Source organism: Platalea leucorodia, assembly GCF_965183815.1.
Source record: "Platalea leucorodia genome assembly, chromosome: W".
NCBI classification, from domain to species: domain Eukaryota; kingdom Metazoa; phylum Chordata; class Aves; order Pelecaniformes; family Threskiornithidae; genus Platalea; species Platalea leucorodia.
This window is the reverse complement of record NC_138859.1, coordinates 12560910-12580031: the sequence shown is the minus strand read 5'-3', so window position 1 is coordinate 12580031 and position 19122 is coordinate 12560910. Positions and strand designations below refer to the sequence as shown.

Sequence of the window (19122 nt, the reverse complement as noted above, 5' to 3'; positions counted from 1 at the left end):
CACAACAGACTATTTAAGAACTATGGTATTTAAGAAGATGATAAAATATGATTTTAAGCACTTAATTTTAGATACTCAGTTTAAAAAGGGCCAAATTTTAACAGACACTAATCATGATGAGAAACACTGAAAAGGAGTTTTGAAGTCATTCAAACTAAGAGCTGACACAAGGGGGGAGCTATACAAGCCCTATTTGATTCATATCACAGGCTGGGCTTAGAAAGAAATTGACAATGGGATGAAAATAAGTTGACAGGGTGCTTTATTGATCACTACAGAAGCCCCAAACTCTCTGGGGGAAAAAAAAAACAAAAAACCACAAAGCAACCAAAAAAAGGCAAAGCACGCAAGACTGAGAAGCAAAGTCAACAAAGCTTTATTTCCCATTTCTTTCTGTGTAACATTTTGGAGAAGGGTAAAGGAACTGTTAGATTTGTTAAAGCTTTCTAATGGCTTATTACATGACTTGTGAAGGAAATAAGACACAGGCTGGCAGCGCAATCCTAGGAAATTTGTTTCCTTAACAAAGCTTGCCTGAAAACTTAGATAAGTGGAAGTGAAAGGGTTTTTAGAAGTTCACCTCCTATATTTAGTACCCTAAGGCAGGATCAGCTACTCATAGGAGATATTTGTTTAACCTGTGTGGCTATGCACCTAATGATGGAGCTTCTGTGCCAACCTCAGGCACTGTGGTAACGTCACTCTTCTTAACAAAGTTTTCCTAATTTGACTATTCCTTGATGGGATTTAAATCCATTATTTCTTTTCAGCTCATTACAGACACGAAGAATTTATTCCCTTTGTCTTTGCTGAAGTCTTTTATGTATTTGAAGATTTGCATACATTCCTTGTTTCTCTCTCTCAATTGAACAGACCCTGTTCATTCGTTCTTTCCCTGTGGCCTCCGAGTCTGTGAATCATCATAAACCCAGAGATCACCTCCATCAGATCTTTTCTCGGCGCTTCCTAGCTCTATGTTTGTGGGGTTTTTTTGTTGGTGGTGTTGGTTTTTTGGGTTTTTTGGTTGTTTTTTTTTTTTAACCTGGAAGCAAAAGTGAATGTGATGATTAAATCCCTATTGGCCATTTCAGAAAAGAGATGGCAGGGACATCTGGCAGGAACAGGTTACCTGCAGTGGATTACGTTCTGGGAGAATGGGATGTCCTGCCTGATCTGTTGAGGTCCTTCCCAGACATAGGTCCTGATTGTGTAATAAAAGTATGGGAAAAGGCAGGTATAAAAAGGGCAACCTGCAATGGGACAATAGGTGGTGGCAACATATTTCTTTTGTTAAACAATTACCAAGAGACTGGCTTCAGTGTAATTTGACCACAGTGTTTAAGGGGCCACTTGAACAGAACTCAGGGTAGGCTTATCTGGCTTAGGTGGAGTCAGATATTACTACTTTTAATGATAAATTAATGATAGTTGAAGGCGTTCCTTTTTTCAGTTTCAAAAGCATACACCCAAAACACAGAAATTAAACTGGTTGCAGAGACGTTCCAGATAGTCTTCTGATTTCAGATTTTAGTTCCAATTCCTGTACGGCTTCCCAAATTTTCTACCTTAATATTGTTTCTCCGTTTCAGCATGAATAATGAATCCGTTTGGGAGGAATCTCAGGGGCTATTTCCAGTAAAAGAAGAAACGGAAGATGTAGCTAGGTATTTTTTAATGCAATCCAGTGCTTTTAGAGAGGCTGTGTATTTCTTTTAGTATATTTGAACTCAAGTAACAAGAGCAAGTTTCTCTGTTCTCAGTTCCAAGCCTTTTTCAGCACAGACAGCTCAAAAGCTGCTTTCGTTTTGTTCATGGTAGTGGTCCTGCTGCTGTTTCTCTGGTCACGTCTTGCTTTTTTTTTTGCTGACTTGTTTGTCTGCATCTGCACAGTTTCTCTTCACTGCACTGTTTGTTAAAAACATGTATACTTATGCATGCCTATACATACACATAATGTTCTGCATTCAAATCAATCCCATACATCTGTGCTACTTCCCATACTCGAGGAGAACCCATGGGACCCTACAGCTCAGCTGTTGCCCCACCCTCAGCGTGGCTTAGTCTCTGTGGGACTGATTTGCTGCAATTTTCGCCATCGCTAAACAAAGGGGTCCCTCTAAATTGTTTCCTCAAATAGGCTGAGTGGAAGATAATTAGCATGCCAGCAACTTCAGCAAAGTGCTGCAATTGCCCACAGATCATAGACTCATTCACTGGGAACTTAGCTGATGGAGAACTACATGATATTTTTATGGCTTTATTGTAGGAAACTGAGTAAACCACAAGGCTTTAGTTCTACTTCTGGTACTGCTCTTCAGTGAGCACTGGATTGTCTGAACGCCACATATTTTAATGCACTAGAAAAGTCGAGCTGAAATTTTTCCTAAAAAAATGTCATTAATTTCAAAATTTCAGCTCGACTTTTCTAGTTTTTCTTTTCCCATTGAGTGTCTAGTGAATTTGATCAATATTTTCATTATTTAAGTCTCAAGTTTTTTGTTGAAGGGCAGGCAGATAGTGCCTAAAGATAGAATTTAGGGCCCAGACTGCCAGTGTGTTATTAGTTTCCAGACATATATGGATGGTTATGGTGTGTTGAGACTGAAGTGCATTATCTTGAGGTTTGCTACAGGGAGTCCTGCTTTGGCAGACTCTTCCCTTTGCTTAAAGTTTCAAGAGTCCAAAATACCTTTGTTAATTTTTTTCTATTTTGTTCTCTGCTGCAGTTTTAAATTTAGAAGGGACATCTTGTAGGTTCTTTTCTGCTGGATCCCACATTTGCCAGCCTTTATTTGTGACACACATTTGACATGTATACAGGGTGTTTTCCTTCCCTGGCACAGAACAATCCTCACAGCTGGGTTTACCTTTTTCTCTGTGTCCTGGTTTCGGCTAGGATAGAGTTAATTTTTTTTTCCTAGTAGCTGGCATAGTGCTGTGTTTTGGATTTAGGATGAGAATAATGTTGATGATAACACACTGATGTTTTAGTTGCTGCTAAGTAGTGCTTACACTAGTCAAGGACTTTTCAGCTTCCCATGCTCTGCCAGGTGCACAAGAAGCTGGGAAGGGGCCCAGCCAGGACAGCTGACCCAGACTGGCCAAAGGGCTATTCCATACCATATGACGTCATGCTCAGTATATAAGCTGGGGGGAGTTGGCCGGGGGGCAGGGATCGCTGCTCGGGGACTGGCTGGGCATCAGTCAGCAGATGGTGAGCAATTGCATTGTGCATCACTTGTTTTGTATATTCTTTTATCATTAATGTTATTATTTTCCCTTCCATTTCTGTCCTATTAAACTGTCTTTATCTCAACCCACGAATTTTCCTTTTTTTTCCCCTTTTTTTTCAATTCTCTCCCCCATCTCTAGGAATTAGAGGCTAGGGAAGCCAAGCAGCTGGGATCCCTTTCTAGGGAAGGGGGCATTGACAAAGCGATTGGAAAAGGGGCACAAGCCCTCAGCCTCTGGAGGCGACTCCTGTCAGGATGAAGGAAAGGTATCCCTTCAAGGCAGATGTTCTATGTCACCCAGGCAAGTGGACCACCATGGAGAGAGGTATTTTTAAAATAAAGAGCTGATCTAGCCATATTCAAAGAAAAACTTCAGTCCAGCCCTTTTATTCCGGCAGTAAAATAAGAATGAAATGTTGCACAACTGGAGACGTAATTAGCTTTGACAGTGCTTATAAAGAAAAAAACTTCCTTGTTAAGTAACAAATACAGGTGTAATTAAGTCTGTTCTGAAATTAAATAGAAATTAATTGCTCTTCTGATTTCTGTCTGTGTATACAAATTTGAGAAGCCATTTGAGAGTCCACCTTCCTCCATCGTGTAGCCATACAAAGAGTCGCCAGGAGGCAGTATTTGCACAGATTGCTACAAGCCTCTGTATTTAAAGTACAATTTGATGACATTTCTTCCTATAGAAAGTCTGAGCAGAAATTATATGGTGAGAAACAAGATTTTTTTAAAAAATTAAAGATTTTGTTTTGTGATACTACTAAGAAATGCCTTTTTACAGAAAGGTTTGTAGGAAGAGCCAGGAGGATCTTCCAGCAGGCCAACTGACATAATTGAAAAAAATGTGCAAGCTTTCTTGCATACAAGCCTTTCCCTTTACAGGAAAAGACTTCCCTTCCTTCCCAATGTGGCAGAAGAACACTGCTGCTTGACCCAAAGAATAGTACGGTCTTTTTATTCTTTTTTTTTCTTGGGTGGAACTGCCCTACTTTTTTGTTTGATTAGAAATAAAAATCAAGGGATTTTGCATAGCACCTGCTACAAAGCTTGCTACTCTCTCTGCCAAAAGGCAAAGACCAGCCTACTGGGCTGAACAGGTTCGGTCTCTTTATAGCACTCTCTTGATTTGCAAGCACGTAAATCGCAAAGCAGGGCTTATTTGCTTTTGACCATTTCCCTCCCGTGTTTTAGTTGCCAGTTGGTCTCTTTCTTCAACGGCACTGAAATAATGACATGCAAATGTTTGCAAATGAATGCTACAAAACGCCCATGCTCTTGAACCACCCATCGATAACTGGTAATGCTTGTAAAGCATCCTTTGATCGATGCGTTTGCTGTTGCTTTGTTAGTCATGAGATGATAGAATCGTGCTTCGTCTCCCTATTCCAAACATACATTTCTTGAATCTGCTTTGAAATCCATTTCTTTGCAACTGTCCTTCACTCTGATTGCATCAAGTCCTGTTACCCAAATTTGCTTTTCTTTTCAGATTTACACCTTTACCGGACACAGAAGCTCTGAGGTGAAGTTGACTAAAATATATGGAAATTCCATCTTCAGATTCCTAAATTTGGGATTTAATTGATTACTGTGTGTCTCAGGAGCTGTGTGTATACAGATGTATACACTGTTGACCAAATTTAGTATCATAATTCCATGTAATTGTATGTAGTGGAGGTTGATAGCTCATATAAAACTTGTCAGATAACATCTCTGTCAATAAAGTGGAACATAAAGAAAAAGTAATACAGAAGAATTTTTGTAGTAAAGCAAGATGCTGAAATAATATACTTTATGATAATATTCTGCCCATCCTATTTCAATGGTATCTATACTTAAAATAATTTAACGCATTGCAGGATGAAATGAGATTAGTTTGTTAGATATTTTTATAAAGTCAATGGCGTAGAACAAGACAGCTATATGAATCCACTTCTTGTAATGTTTAGGTTAAAAATTGTCGCTGAACCTACCACTGCATTCGTGTATAGAGTTGAAAAAGAAGCCTTGCGCTACCAACTGCTTTAGGAAGAAATTTGTGGTACATGGAGATTTCAGATTCGGCAGGACTCCTAGAAAACTCTCTTCTCAAAAGAACAGTGTGACGGGTTGACCTTGGCTGGACACCAGGTGCCCACCAAGCTGCTCTATCACTCCCCCTCCTCAACTGGATGGGGGAGAAAAAAAAAAAAAAATATGATGAAAGGCTCATGGGTCGAGATAAGGACACTCACTAATTACCATCACAGGCAAACCAGACTCGACTTGGGGAAATTAATTTAATTTATTGCCAATCAACTCAGAGTAGGATAATGAGAAATAAAACCAAATCTTAAACCACCTTCCCCCAACCCCTCCCTTCTTCCCGGGCTTAACTTTACTCCCGATTTCTCTACCTCCTACCCCCAAGCAGCACAGGTGGACTGGGAATGGAGGTTGTGGTCAGTTCATTACACATTGTCTCTGCCGCTCCTTCCTCCTCACTCTCTTGTCCTTACATTCAGCCTTGTGAGTAAAGGTTTATTCTTTAGATATCAAAGACTTTGGATTTTCTCTTCCGGATCTGAACTTCCAAGGTTCAGATCACTTCACTTTTGCTTCCAGGTTAAAAAAAAAAAAAAAAACCAAAAAAAACCCAAAAAACCAACACCACCAACAAAAAAACCCCACAAACATAGAGCTAGGAAGCGCCGAGAAAAGATCTGATGGAGGTGATCTCTGGGTTTATGATGATTCACAGACTCGGAGGCCACAGGGAAAGAACAAATGAACAGGGTCTGTTCAATTGAGAGAGAGAAACAAGGAATGTATGCAAATCTTCAAATACATAAAAGACTTCAGCAAAGACAAAGGGAATAAATTCTTCGTGTCTGTAATGAGCTGAAAAGAAATAATGGATTTAAATCCCATCAAGGAATAGTCAAATTAGGAAAACTTTGTTAAGAAGAGTGACGTTACCACAGTGCCTGAGGTTGGCACAGAAGCTCCATCATTAGGTGCATAGCCACACAGGTTAAACAAATATCTCCTATGAGTAGCTGATCCTGCCTTAGGGTACTAAATATAGGAGGTGAACTTCTAAAAACCCTTTCACTTCCACTTATCTAAGTTTTCAGGCAAGCTTTGTTAAGGAAACAAATTTCCTAGGATTGCGCTGCCAGCCCGTGTCTTATTTCCTTCACAAGTCATGTAATAAGCCATTAGAAAGCTTTAACAAATCTAACAGTTCCTTTACCCTTCTCCAAAATGTTACACAGAAAGAAATGGGAAATAAAGCTTTGTTGACTTTGCTTCTCAGTCTTGCGTGCTTTGGCTTTTTTTGGTTGCTTTGTGGTTTTTTTGTTTTTTTTTCCCCCAGAGAGTTTGGGGCTTCTGTAGTGATCAATAAAGCACCCTGTCAACTTATTTTCATCCCATTGTCAATTTCTTTCTAAGCCCAGCCTGTGATATGAATCAAATAGGGCTTGTATAGCTCCCCCCTTGTGTCAGCTCTTAGTTTGAATGACTTCAAAACTCCTTTTCAGTGTTTCTCATCATGATTAGTGTCTGTTAAAATTTGGCCCTTTTTAAACTGAGTATCTAAAATTAAGTGCTTAAAATCATATTTTATCATCTTCTTAAATACCATAGTTCTTAAATAGTCTGTTGTGAACTCATTCACTTCAATAGGAATTTTTATATGCTTGGACTGTTTTAAAAAAAAAAAAAATCAGTCCAGCTGCTTACATATAGTATGATGGTCAAGCTGCATCCTTTGCCACAGGAAGTCTCTAAACTGGTAATGATCGTTCAAAACACTTATGTAGCAATTGTAGCTTGTATTTTAAGCCTCTTTATCATGCATATGTCTTTTGCATGCATGCATTTTGGTGGCGATCAAAGATCTGCCCCTTTTGTTTTGCAGATTTTGCGTTATTCTGCTTTACGCAGGGAGAACTTCCGGAAGGGCTTAGGAAGAAGTTTAATGTAGTGCATATATACTTACATGAATGCTTTCCAAATAATCTACATTTTAAAATATCCACTTTCTTGATTTGTCTACTTTTGGCTTTCAGGCAAAAATTCCAGCTAGTAACTATTTCAATTTGTCCTATAGGGCAGGAGAGATGGTGTGTGGTGTTGGGTTGTTGCATGCTGAAGCCAGTTCTGGTTCCGTCACCGCTGCACTTTGCTCGATTTCCTCAAAGTTCATTCTTCACTAATTTGGGTGATTCTTACTGTGATTCTGTTGATATAGCATATAGCCACCATAGAAGTGATGACATCCAGTATCATATAGCAACTAACATTATACAATTCAGTTCATTGGCTATTCTCACCCAAAATCAAATCCCCTTGAGGCACACATCGGACTTCCCCATCGTCCCGCATCACCCACCAAGTGCACCCAGGTCCTTGAGCAAAAGCAAGCCCACGAATGGGTTTACCTCTGCCTGAGGCAGGAGTAACCCAGACTGTCTTCCCCAGCATATTTTTTAGGTGCGCTACAGGGACTTTATCCCCCTCTACAGTACGTAAAAGTCTTGGTTGGGCAGGGCCAGCTCGATTGGCAGATCCCCTACCGTTGACTAACCAGGTCACCATAGAAGTGATGACATACAGTATTATATAGCAATTAACATCATACCATTCTGTTCATTGGCTATTTTCACCCAAAATCAAATCCCCTTGAGGTACACATTGCAGTGCATGTTTCGCATTCATGGATAACCTGTGCAATAGCGTCCATGGTCAGGTCCAGCCCTCGATCGCGAGCCCATTTGTCTGTTGCATCTCTTCCTTGATGGCCTGAGGTGTCATGGGCCCACCGAGCTATAAACAATCCACCCTCATGTTGCCAGTCCAGATCCACCTGAGCCACTTCAGTCTTAGCAGCCCGATCCACCTGCTGGTTGTTTTGATGTTCTTCAGTGGCCCGACTCTTGGGTACGTGAGCATCTGAATCTACTGATGAACTAAATATAGAAATCTTCAGTCATTCTTAGCAGAGAATAACTAAGAAGGAAGTTTTCTACCTAATGTTCTAAGAGTGGGAAGAAAGGAATTCTACACAGACTGGGGTACTGCTTCTACTCCCTCATAATGGCTCTTCTAGTAAACACAGTATCACTTCTTTTACAGTAACATTAATTCAATAAACATTTAGTTTTGGGATAATAATAGTAATAACTGTACCAAACATCTCTTCTTTGTCTCTTTTAATTCTTTGCAGTTTGTCAGCTTCACCGGGAATTCCTCAGAGCTGGACCCAATGTTCTGCAGGCATTCACATTTTATGCCAGTGAGGACAAACTAGAGAACAGGGGCAATTATGTAGCTGAGGAAATAAGTGTGAGTAAAATACTATTTTGATGGAGATATGAAATAAGTGTATTCATTTCAAAAGGTTTAATAGAAAGAATTATCAAGTATTTTCACAGTTTGTCATAACAGTTTTGGTTATATTTGAGGACCAAAGAATGAGATGGTGCAATTTCAGAATTTGGAATAGTAAGAAAGACAAGGTTAAAGGGGAAAGAAAAAAAAAAAAATAACAAAATGGGGCAAAGATGAAGAGAGGAAAAAGGATGCCCACATCTTATTTTTCCCATCTGAGGAGATAGTTTACTGGAGTTTTCATACAAAGTATAGGGAGGACTAAATGCACAGAGAGCAAAATCAATTGTAAAAAAAGAAATGCTTTAGCATCCAGAGAAACAAATCAACTGCAAAAATGGTGAAGAATCCTGGAGAATAATGACTTGCTAATAAGAACTGAATGTTTTTTTAGGACCATGTCTTCAATAAAATATCAACTAAAAAATCCAAGGAATACACTGTGGTCAGTATTCCCCTTCTCATGTGTAAGGGTAATCTGGTACAGTAACAGAAGTACTGTGTTGGTGTTTTCTTACCCCCTACACAGAGGAGTTGTAGGATGTTGGGTGCCTTCACTAGATGCAGGCCCCATCTCCACTGGGACTTCTGGCACAAACATTTCTAGATAGTTCCTTTGAGACTAGAAGATTTGTCGTTGGGTGTTTTCTCTGATCTTTTCCCCTTTGGTCCTATTGTCTATTATTTCAGCCTCTGGAAAATAGAGAAGATTCTCCAGGGCGCAGAGAGGAAGGAATATATTTATGTGAAGATATCCCAAGTCAGAAACTAGAACAATCTGGACACTAGGGAAACACTTGAGGCTTAATTAAGAGGTTAAGACATTAAAATGTCATATGACCAAATTTATCTGAAATGCTGTACCTTTACATTCAATAGATGCAACATCGAAATGTCTGAAGTGATATCCCAGAAACATAGTGCCTCTGGAACTAGCCATGCTGCAACGAAAAATGATAAGAGGGGTTGGGAAAGCAACTGGAAACTGGAATGCATTGCAGCAAAACTTTCAAGCTTGATTTGCTGCCAGTTCTAGAAGCAGTTTCCTCCAGGCTCTAACTGGTTTATGGCTCCAGCTCCTGGTGTTCCCAAACACGTACCTGAGCAGAAGTGCAAGTGGAAGACACTCTGTCAGCAATAGCCTTAAAAATCATCTGGATGTTTTGAGGCAGCCATGGAAAACTTCAGCTGAGAGAAACCTATGTAGATTCTAAGTAGCCCATGGGCCACAAAGAAACCTGCTCTAATCAGTCCTTGTTATCTATCCCAAATAATGATTCTTTTCCAAAAATCTTTTTTTCCCAGCTTAACCTCTTTCACAAGCTGTTCTAGTCATCCTGGTTTGGGTATACAGGGAATGTGTCTTTCAGTCTAGGTGATTAATTAATCATATATAGTGATAAGTTTCCCTTTGCTATTCTTAAATTGGTAACTTTAACATCAGGTAATTAATGACATCCTTTTAAAAGTGCCTTAAATGACTCTATATCATATCATAGCTTAAATTTTGAAAATTATCAAAATACTAAAATAATACATTAAGAAACAGAATGAAAAATCAATTGAAATTACTACTTTTTTTTTCCATCCACAAAATCTCAGAATAGAAGCAGACACTTAAGTGTAACTAACTAACTTATTTTCTAAGAGGAAAAAAAAATTCTGCTTCACACCAAATATTTGCTTTTTTATAGACTATTTGTGTAAGATGTATTAAAGGTAATATGTTTTTGTATTAGTGTTTGATAATATGATAACTTATAAGTTGCAAGAAATCTGTTTCTTAATGTTTGTTATTTTTTTGAAAAATGCTGATCTTCCTAATCAATATTATAGAAAAATACATTTAAATTATAAATGAATATGAAGAAGTCATTATGGCTTTTGACTCTTTTGTCCTTTTTGTGCTCTGAAATTACATGCATATCTCTGACCAGGTAAAAATGATGTAATCTATATTCATATAGTGCCAGAAAGTGAATGAAGCTGCTTGTGACATTGCAAGAGAAGTGGCTAATGAAGGTGATGCTTTAGTGGCTGGAGGACTCAGTCAAACACCATCATACTTAAGCTGCAAGGATAAAGCAGAGGTTAAAGCAGCCTTTCGAAAGCAACTAGATGGCTTTATGAAGAAGAATGTTGACTTCCTAATTGCAGAGGTAAATCTGTAAAAAAGTACATGCCTTCAGCTGGCACAGTGTGTTAACTTTAAGATGTCTAGTCTACTTTAGGGAATACAAGTATATATTGCTTCCTTCTTTAAAATTTTCTGTTATACTTTTATTCCAGTAGAATCAGATGTTTTCTAAATGCACAGCAGTATCTGCAAGCGTCCTAGAATAGGACCTTGAACCCTAAATTTCTATCATCTCAGTCAAGTCAAATTCTGTACCAGTACAAAGAGGATAGATTAATGTGATCTTGATTAGTTCCTGTTTCCTCCTGTACTCCGTAAGTAACCAACCTATGGTGACTTTTCTAGATGAAAATAGTTCTTAAGGGATAAATCCCTGATTAACCCCCTGTATGGGCATTCTTATTCTGAAACATGAGTATCTTTTTATTTTGGATTTAGTTTTCCTTCTGACTTTTTAAAATCCTTTTTTAACTGTGTGGTCAGTGAACTCAACTGAATTCTGTTAGTGTAAATCAGAAAAGAATCAAGTCATTGTATTGCTGGTGAATTTGGGGTCTGGATTAATGTGTTTATGTTTCATCTCCAAGAAACGAAAGTAGTCCACTTTTAATTTCTTTCAGTATTTTGAACATGTTGATGAAGCTGTCTGGGCTGTTGAAGTCCTAAAAGAATCTAGGAAGCCAGTTGCAGCTACAATGTGCATTGTCCAGAAGGAGACATGCATGGCGTGCCCCCCGGACAATGTGCTGTCCGACTGGTAAAGGCTGGTAAGAATCTGTTTTAATCTGCACTTTAAAAGTATGGAACAAAGTTAAGTCCTTAATCATTGAGATAAATGGATGTGTATCTCAAGTAGATAGCTTCCCAATTATACTTGATGAAAGTTTTGAGCCTGTGGAAGAGTTTCTATGTGTACTTTACTAGAGCAGTCTTGTAAAAAAAAGTATGAAAATGCAGCTATAAAATCCTTATTAACCAGGATGGTATTGGGAGCAATAGCCACAGGCAGCTGATACTGAGTAGAACAAAATCCTAAAACTATTCAAAGTTGATTACAGACCCAGCCCCAAATTCTGGGCTCAGGATTATGAAACATAAGCAGAATCCAAAGCCGCCTTTGATTCTCTGCTCATGTTTTTAGAAATGTGTGGAGCACAGTTCAAATCCAGGATGAGAGAATAAGAGAATGAAAAAATTAATCTTATTGCCTATCAAATGCTGTGTTTTCTGCAGGACAAAGGGAAGGGCAGAAGGAATTAATCAGGGGCATGATGGACCGACCATACAGGGGTTTTATTATATCTGTTCTGAACTACTCTTTTCCTTTGGAGTTAAGAGTTGAAATCCAAAGGCAGAACCTGTGTTAGGAACCTGTTAGCTATTTGTATATGTGGCTGTACATAATCAGTCTTCACTGATTGAGCACTGATGAGAAAAGCAACTGCATGAGGGTGGGAGATGTGATTCCTCATCAGGAAGGTAAGGAGTGCAACTGAGATGTAAATGGAATGATCAGCCTCAGGAGAGTTGAGGCTGGCTCTAATCCAACTACCTTGTTGTCGTGGTTTAACCTCAGTCGGCAACTAAGCACCACACAGTCACTCGCTCACCCTCCTCCCCTTCCTGGTGGGATGGGGGAGAGAACTGAAAAAAAAAGTAAAACCTGTGGGTTGAGATAAAGACAGTTTAATAGGACAGCAGGAAGAGAAAATCATCATCATCATCATCATAAAAGAATATACAAAACAAGTGATGCACAATGCAATTGCTCACCACCTGCTGACCAATGCCCAGCCTGTCCCCGAGCAGCGATCCCTGCCCCCCGGCCAACTCCCCCAGCTTATATACTGAGCATGACGTCATATGGTACGGAATAGCCCTTTGGCCAGTGTGGGTCAGCTGTCCTGGCTGTGCCCCTTCCCAGCTTCTTGTGCACCTGGCAGAGCATGGGAAGCTGAAAAGTCCTTGACTAGTGTAAGCACTACTTAGCAGCAACTAAAACATCAGTGTGTTATCAACATTATTCTCATCCTAAATCCAAAACACAGCACTATGCCAGCTACTAGGAAGGAAATTAGCTCTATCCCAGCTGAAACCAGGACGCTTGTGTTCATAGTGCTGGTGTACAGATGGACTGCTCTGCTTATGGAGTGCTGTGGCTAAGAACTTTCACCTCCCACTTCCTAGGGAGATGTGACTTGAACTTATTTATTTTCCTCCTCCTAGGTGCTTCTATTGTTGGAGTCAACTGCCATTTTGACCCAGATACCTCCCTGGAAACTGTGAGACTGATGAAAGAGGGCTTGCACGCTGCTAAACTGAAAGCTCACCTGATGTCCCAACCACTTGCTTTCCATACACCTGATTGTGGGAAGCAAGGATTTATTGACCTTCCAGAATTTCCCTTTGGTAAGACAAGGGTATCTTTTTTTTTTTTTAATTTATTTACTGTCTGTTCCTTTTTTTCCCCTAGCTTTTAGCAAAGCTGAAACTGCAAGGCATCCTACTGTACAATAGGATCAGTCTCAATTATCCTGTCTGGCATTCTGCATAGATGGATTGGGTTAAAGATCATCCAGATAATGAGAGTATTTCAGCAGTATCACAGCATGTATCACAGCATGTGACTGAAAGTGAAATTATGATGAAAACAGTTAAAGTGCCACAACCTAAATCAATTAAAAAAAATGTTGTTTTTTTTTTCTTGTGCTATAGAACCTTGTTCAGGACAGCTGTAAAATAGTCCAAAGAAATTAACAAGAGCAAATACACTAAAAACAACCCAGACTTTAAATGCCTTTGGACTGGAGCTCCCCAGCATTCTCGGTTGTGACGTCTAGCCCATGAGCCCTATAATGTTTACCTGCATAGGGATTTAATGTATAATGCATATGCGGAGCTGGATCATTAGTATAGGTGCATGATTCTTGCACTCATAATGGTTCAGTCTTGCAAGTGTAACTGTCTAAGATAAGTGAGATTAGAGAGAAAGCAGAAGAGGGAATATGTTCTTTGATGTTGCTTACAAATGGATTAGCAGTTTGGAGATGGATTCATGACTCTTATGCTCAGCAGAAATTCTACCCAAAAGACCGAAAGATTCAGCCACTTTATGTGTATATAAGGCTTGTGTATTTAGGGCTTATTCCCACCTGGGATGTAGAAGGTCACATCCTCTTAAGATAAGAGGAAAAAAGCAGCCTAAACATTTTAAAATTGATTAGAAAAATGCCTTCATTTTCAGATATCATACATTCTTCTTTTCAAGATCAGCCTATAAAATAAGGTATTAAAACAACTGAAACTTGAATTTTTAGGAAAAAAAAAGATATGGATGTGATTTTCAGGAAGATATTTTATTTTAAAAGTCCTCTCTACGTAAATGAAGGAAAAAGAATAAAGCATGAGCCTGAGGCATTCATTAGATAATAACAACATGTCTGGGTTCTGAAAATACTCTGGGATGTTTAAAAGTGTCAGGAACTCATTTATCCTATTCATTCCTTCGTATAACTCCTCTGATTGCAAGCAAAAATGATAGAACAGATGCAGTAAGTAATCAAGTTAATTGAAGGATTCACTCTTTGGTTTGTTATGGTTCTTGGTTTGTATGTTATAAGCAAACTGTATGAGATGTCAGTTTTCAGAAATTTCATGAGTCAATTGGAGAAGCCTGGTTCTGTGAATGTTTGCACTACCCAGAAGGAGCAACTGATCACTTGATGGCAGAGAAGTAGTTTGGTAAATCATTGTTAAACTGACCCAGTTGACTCTGCTTTTTGTGGAAGGCAATATGCACAAAGAGGCATTTAGGTATTTGAAGCGTACATAACCTCTGTACAGGCCAACAAGATCTCAGTTTCTAGAAAAGCATTGGCTATGTTGTATTGGCAAACTCCAGCATCTAGATACCAGCAGTATTTATTTATCTTTAGAACTTTTTCCAGTTTTCTGTGTTTTTCCCTTCTGTGTTACTGCAATTGCTCTCAAATGTCACCAGTTAAGCAAGGACAATGTTTTAGACAGAAAAGTCCTGGTCAGTCAAAGCATACCCAGTTATCTCAAGAGTAGACGTACAGAGGGGCTAAATCTAGGCGCACATTACAATCTTCTCATCAGAAGTTGATGAAAATTTCAATATCTTTTTACTGTAAATGATAACATAAACTGTTAAGCTAGAGATATTTAATTCTGAATAAAGCCAAGAAAAATACTGTACATTGACAGGCACGGAAAATAGAATGTTAGTCATTTTTGGGAGGGGGGAAGAAAACCCCACAAAACGTGATCTATGTGGCAACTTCTTTTCGTAGCATACTGCTTGTTTTCAATCACCATGTTTCACCATGTGTGGCCAGTTCTTATGGCGGAGTCTATCCATGTTTCTTCAGAGCTGTTAGGTTGGTGCTGTCCTTATGCTCCTGAAACACAAGGACTGATTGTGACAGGGTGGGTGACGGAGAAGACAGGGAAACACCCTATACTGTTCTCCTGGAGTTTAGTTGCTTATACGGGTATAAATTGAGTGCAAGATGCTGCATTCTTACTGTTGATCGTTTTGTATCAATTTTGCATTAGCTTTTTAATGATATATGAGAGACAAGGAAATCATGAATTGATGCTTCTGATGCTTTCTCTCACATCTGCAGGACTGTACACAAACTTTTATTTAAACAGCTTTCTAAGATAGCTTAATCTGGTTTTCCTTCTGATATTAGACCATCTATTTTTCCGTTGTCCAGTCTTTCCCTCTGAGACCAATAATTTTCTGTTTAAGACCATTTCATTTTTTTCCCTTCTGTTTTTTATTTTCTGAATCTGTCTCTTTAACTACTCACTGGACTTTGAGCAGATCTGCTTTGCATCACCTTCTTGCATATTAGGCATTTCTGGGACAGGATGTAGGAAGAAGAATCCTACTTCTGCTGTGGTGCTGGAACCTTACTACCTCACCACGGCTTCTTTGCCTAGAGGAATGTTCAGTGCCCAGACATCATGCTGCACTCTCCTCATAACCAAGCTGATTCATCTCCTGCAGATGTGCATAAAGAAGTGGGAGGATTTTTATTCCTTTATTCCTGTGTTTTTATTCCTTCAAGTTTCTTCTCCAGTCCCTGGTCTTTTCTTTCCAGTTCTGCAACTCCTGTGCCTCCTTCCCTTTCAGGTGTGCTTTTCCTTGTTCTTCTCACTTTCTGTTCCTTTCCTTCCACACGTCTTTCCTCTCAGCTCTGGCGTCCCTCCGCTCTGCTTACCACAACCTGCAACACGAAGAGGGGTTCAAAAGAAAGGCTGCATCTTAGCCATCCTAAGTCATCTACACACAGAACTTTCCACAAGGAAGTGGCTTGAGGCAGCAAGCTGCTTATGGATGGGCTTATAACTAAGTAAGGGATGGGCTAAGAAATAGCTACAGATCCCAGCTGTCAGCGAAACAACTGCCTGCCATTAGCTGGTCATGGAAAAAAGTGTAGTAAGCATTCCTGAGGAATAACAAGCAGGCTTATTCCTGTTGCAGGTAGGCTGATGATACCTTCTCCTTTCACAGATTAGAGTACTGTAATCAGATTTCCCAGATATTGATTGTTCATTAAGAACTCTTTGGACTTGTGGGCATAACATTGAAAGTGCTCCAGTACTTCAGCTAAGAACTCTGGCAGAATGGCAAGCATGTGACTTAGGGCTTGATCAGTCTCAGAAGATATTAGGTGCTGTTTTTCAAAGCCAAAGCAGCTTACAACAAGCATAGCTCAGCAAAGCATAACAGAATCTAAAAGCTAGACTCCTGAAAGTTTGCATTATTAATTCTAGCTCAGACAGCTCAAACATCTACATCTACAACCAGTTTTGCAAATAGTGTGCAAGTGTCTCAATAATGTGATTTCTTACAAAAAAATGCGGTGAACTGGAGCATGGTGAAAATTTAAGATATGAATGTCTTTGCAGGTCTGGAGCCAAGAATTGTAACTAGATGGGATGTTCAAAAATATGCAAGAAAGGCCTATGATTTAGGAATTCATTTCATTGGAGGCTGCTGTGGATTTGAGCCATATCACATCCGAGCAATAGCTGAGGAGCTGGCTCCTGAAAGAGGATTTTTGCGAGAAGCTTCTGAGAAACATGGCAGCTGGGGCAATAACCTGAGCATGCATACCAAACCCTGGGTCAGAGCAAGGTATGTATATCTGAACTGGAAAGCACACCAGCACCCTCCTTATAAAGGCTTACATTGGTCCATGCAGCAGACTAGCTTAACCAATATGGAGGTCTAAATATAACCGTAAACATTCTGTGTTAATAATTTTGAAGAATTAAATTTGATCTGGGAGCAGTAAAAGGGGCAAAGGGGCAGTAGGAGAGCTACAAAAATTCTCATCCCTCTTCAAAATGAACATTTGGTCTGAATTAATGTGAAAGTAATGAAAGTTTTGTAATATTTCCTTTTCTTTCTTTAGGGCAAGAAGAGAATACTGGGAGAATCTGAGGCCTGCTTCAGGCAGGCCATATTGTCCTTCAGTCTCAAAGCCAGATGGCTGGGGGGGGGGGGGGGGTGGGTAACCAAAGGAACCAGAGAGCTGATGCAACAGAAAGAAGCAACAAGTGAACAACAGCTGAAAGAGCTCTTTCGGAAACAGTTGTTCCAATCCACTGCAGTTGTCTAAATGTTAGAATGATTTATCTACAGACCATCTCATGCTTCACAAGAAAAATCTGTGAAGATGAGTGCCCCGTTGATTTATCAGTTAACATCTAATGAAAGAGACAAAATGCAAAAATAATGTGATTACAGATTAATATGTCAAACTGATAATAAAATCTTTCTCTGGACGAATAGTTTAGAGAAGACACAGTCAGAAGGAGTTTTGGATTCTCATAACAACTGAGCTTCTTGTTAGCTAGGTGCCATCAACTGGGTAGACACAGAAATACGTGGAAAGTAATAATTGACTCAACTCACCTGTGAAAAGAGAAAAAGCCATCTATAAATACAGTATCCATGGACTTCCACTCCTGAGTCTGTTTTCAGTTTGGGATTATGTAGGAATTTCCTCAGGATTTGTTGAAGGCTACTTCAGGGACACACAAGCTGCTTCAGACACACAGTTATCTGTAGCCACTTTCTTGACTTCAAGAGAATAAAAGTAAACTAGAAAAATGCATCTTATAAATGGAATCAAAAGATAAGGAAAATGAGAATGAGCTCTTGCAGGAATTTCTTACATGCAGGAGAAAGGTTCAGAGAACTTTTAGGAAAGAAAAATGACAGGTAAATAACTCACTGTTTTTGTCTCAGGGTACCACGTACACAAGATTTACTTCTCTGGAGACTAAAACGGTTAAGAGATTATTCTGAAATTTTGAAAAGTCAAATAAATTAAAAGTAATATGATGGAATAGTATTGTATTATCTTCACACCTTAAATCATGAGAGCTCAAACAGAATAACGTATCTCCAGTAAACCACTGTAATTTTCAAATGATCCAGCTGATTTCTGGATATCTCACTTGAAACACTTGGTTATCTCAAAATAGCATTTAAAACTGAAGCTTCCTAAAATATAACTCCCGTATATAAGCGTAGTAAAACATTCCATGATTCTGTTTAAGCTGATTGATTCAGTCTAGAGAAAATTAGCTATAAGAAGAGATGAAAAACCCTGTTAGGAAATAGATTAATCCACCTAAGTTAAGAAAACCCAAGGACATCTGTACGCTGAATTTGTTGAGAAGCGGTTTTTTACAAAGGATATCACTACACTTGGAAACCATAAAGGACACGTTTCCATAGTTAATTTTTGTGAATTACCACACAACTTTCAGATTTCTCTCTAGAATCCCATTCCCACCCATTCTACATTAAAGCCACTACTTTTATGAAAAATATGATTCTTGAAGTTAGAGTGTTGAAAGCTTTTGTTGGGCTACTTTTTATGTATAAGCTTATTTCATTATTTCTATCCGTGTTGATATGCTGCAGTTCAGGAAACTTATAAACATGCAACACTTTAGTGGGAAACTTCAAATATCCTTTTCAGACTGTTATTGGCAGACAGATTTTTAGAGAAAGCCATCTGCCTTCATCATGCTTATAACAAATTGAAATAGTTACTAGCTGGAATTTTTGCCTGAAAGCCAAAAGTAGACAAATCAAGAAAGTGGATATTTTAAAATGTAGATTATTTGGAAAGCATCCATGTAAGTATATATGCACTACATTAAACTTCTTCCTAAACCCTTCCGGAAGTTCTCCCTGCGTAAAGCAGAATAACGCAAAATCTGCAAAACAAAAGGGGCAGATCTTTGATCGCCACCAAAATGCATGCATGCAAAAGACATATGCATGATAAAGAGGCTTAAAATACAAGCTAC

The 19122-nt window shown here is 39.0% G+C and overlaps 1 pseudogene across 1 annotated transcript; it reads left to right on the top strand.

Moving 5' to 3' along the window:
- Window positions 1-4511: 4511 nt before the first annotated feature.
- LOC309601745 (betaine--homocysteine S-methyltransferase 1-like) lies at window positions 4512-17414 on the top strand (annotated as a pseudogene). The gene is made up of 7 exons: window positions 4512-4539; window positions 8455-8573; window positions 10586-10777; window positions 11376-11522; window positions 12982-13164; window positions 16699-16927; window positions 17208-17414. The product of its transcript is annotated as a betaine--homocysteine S-methyltransferase 1-like (transcript).
- The last annotated feature ends 1708 nt before the right edge of the window (window positions 17415-19122 follow it).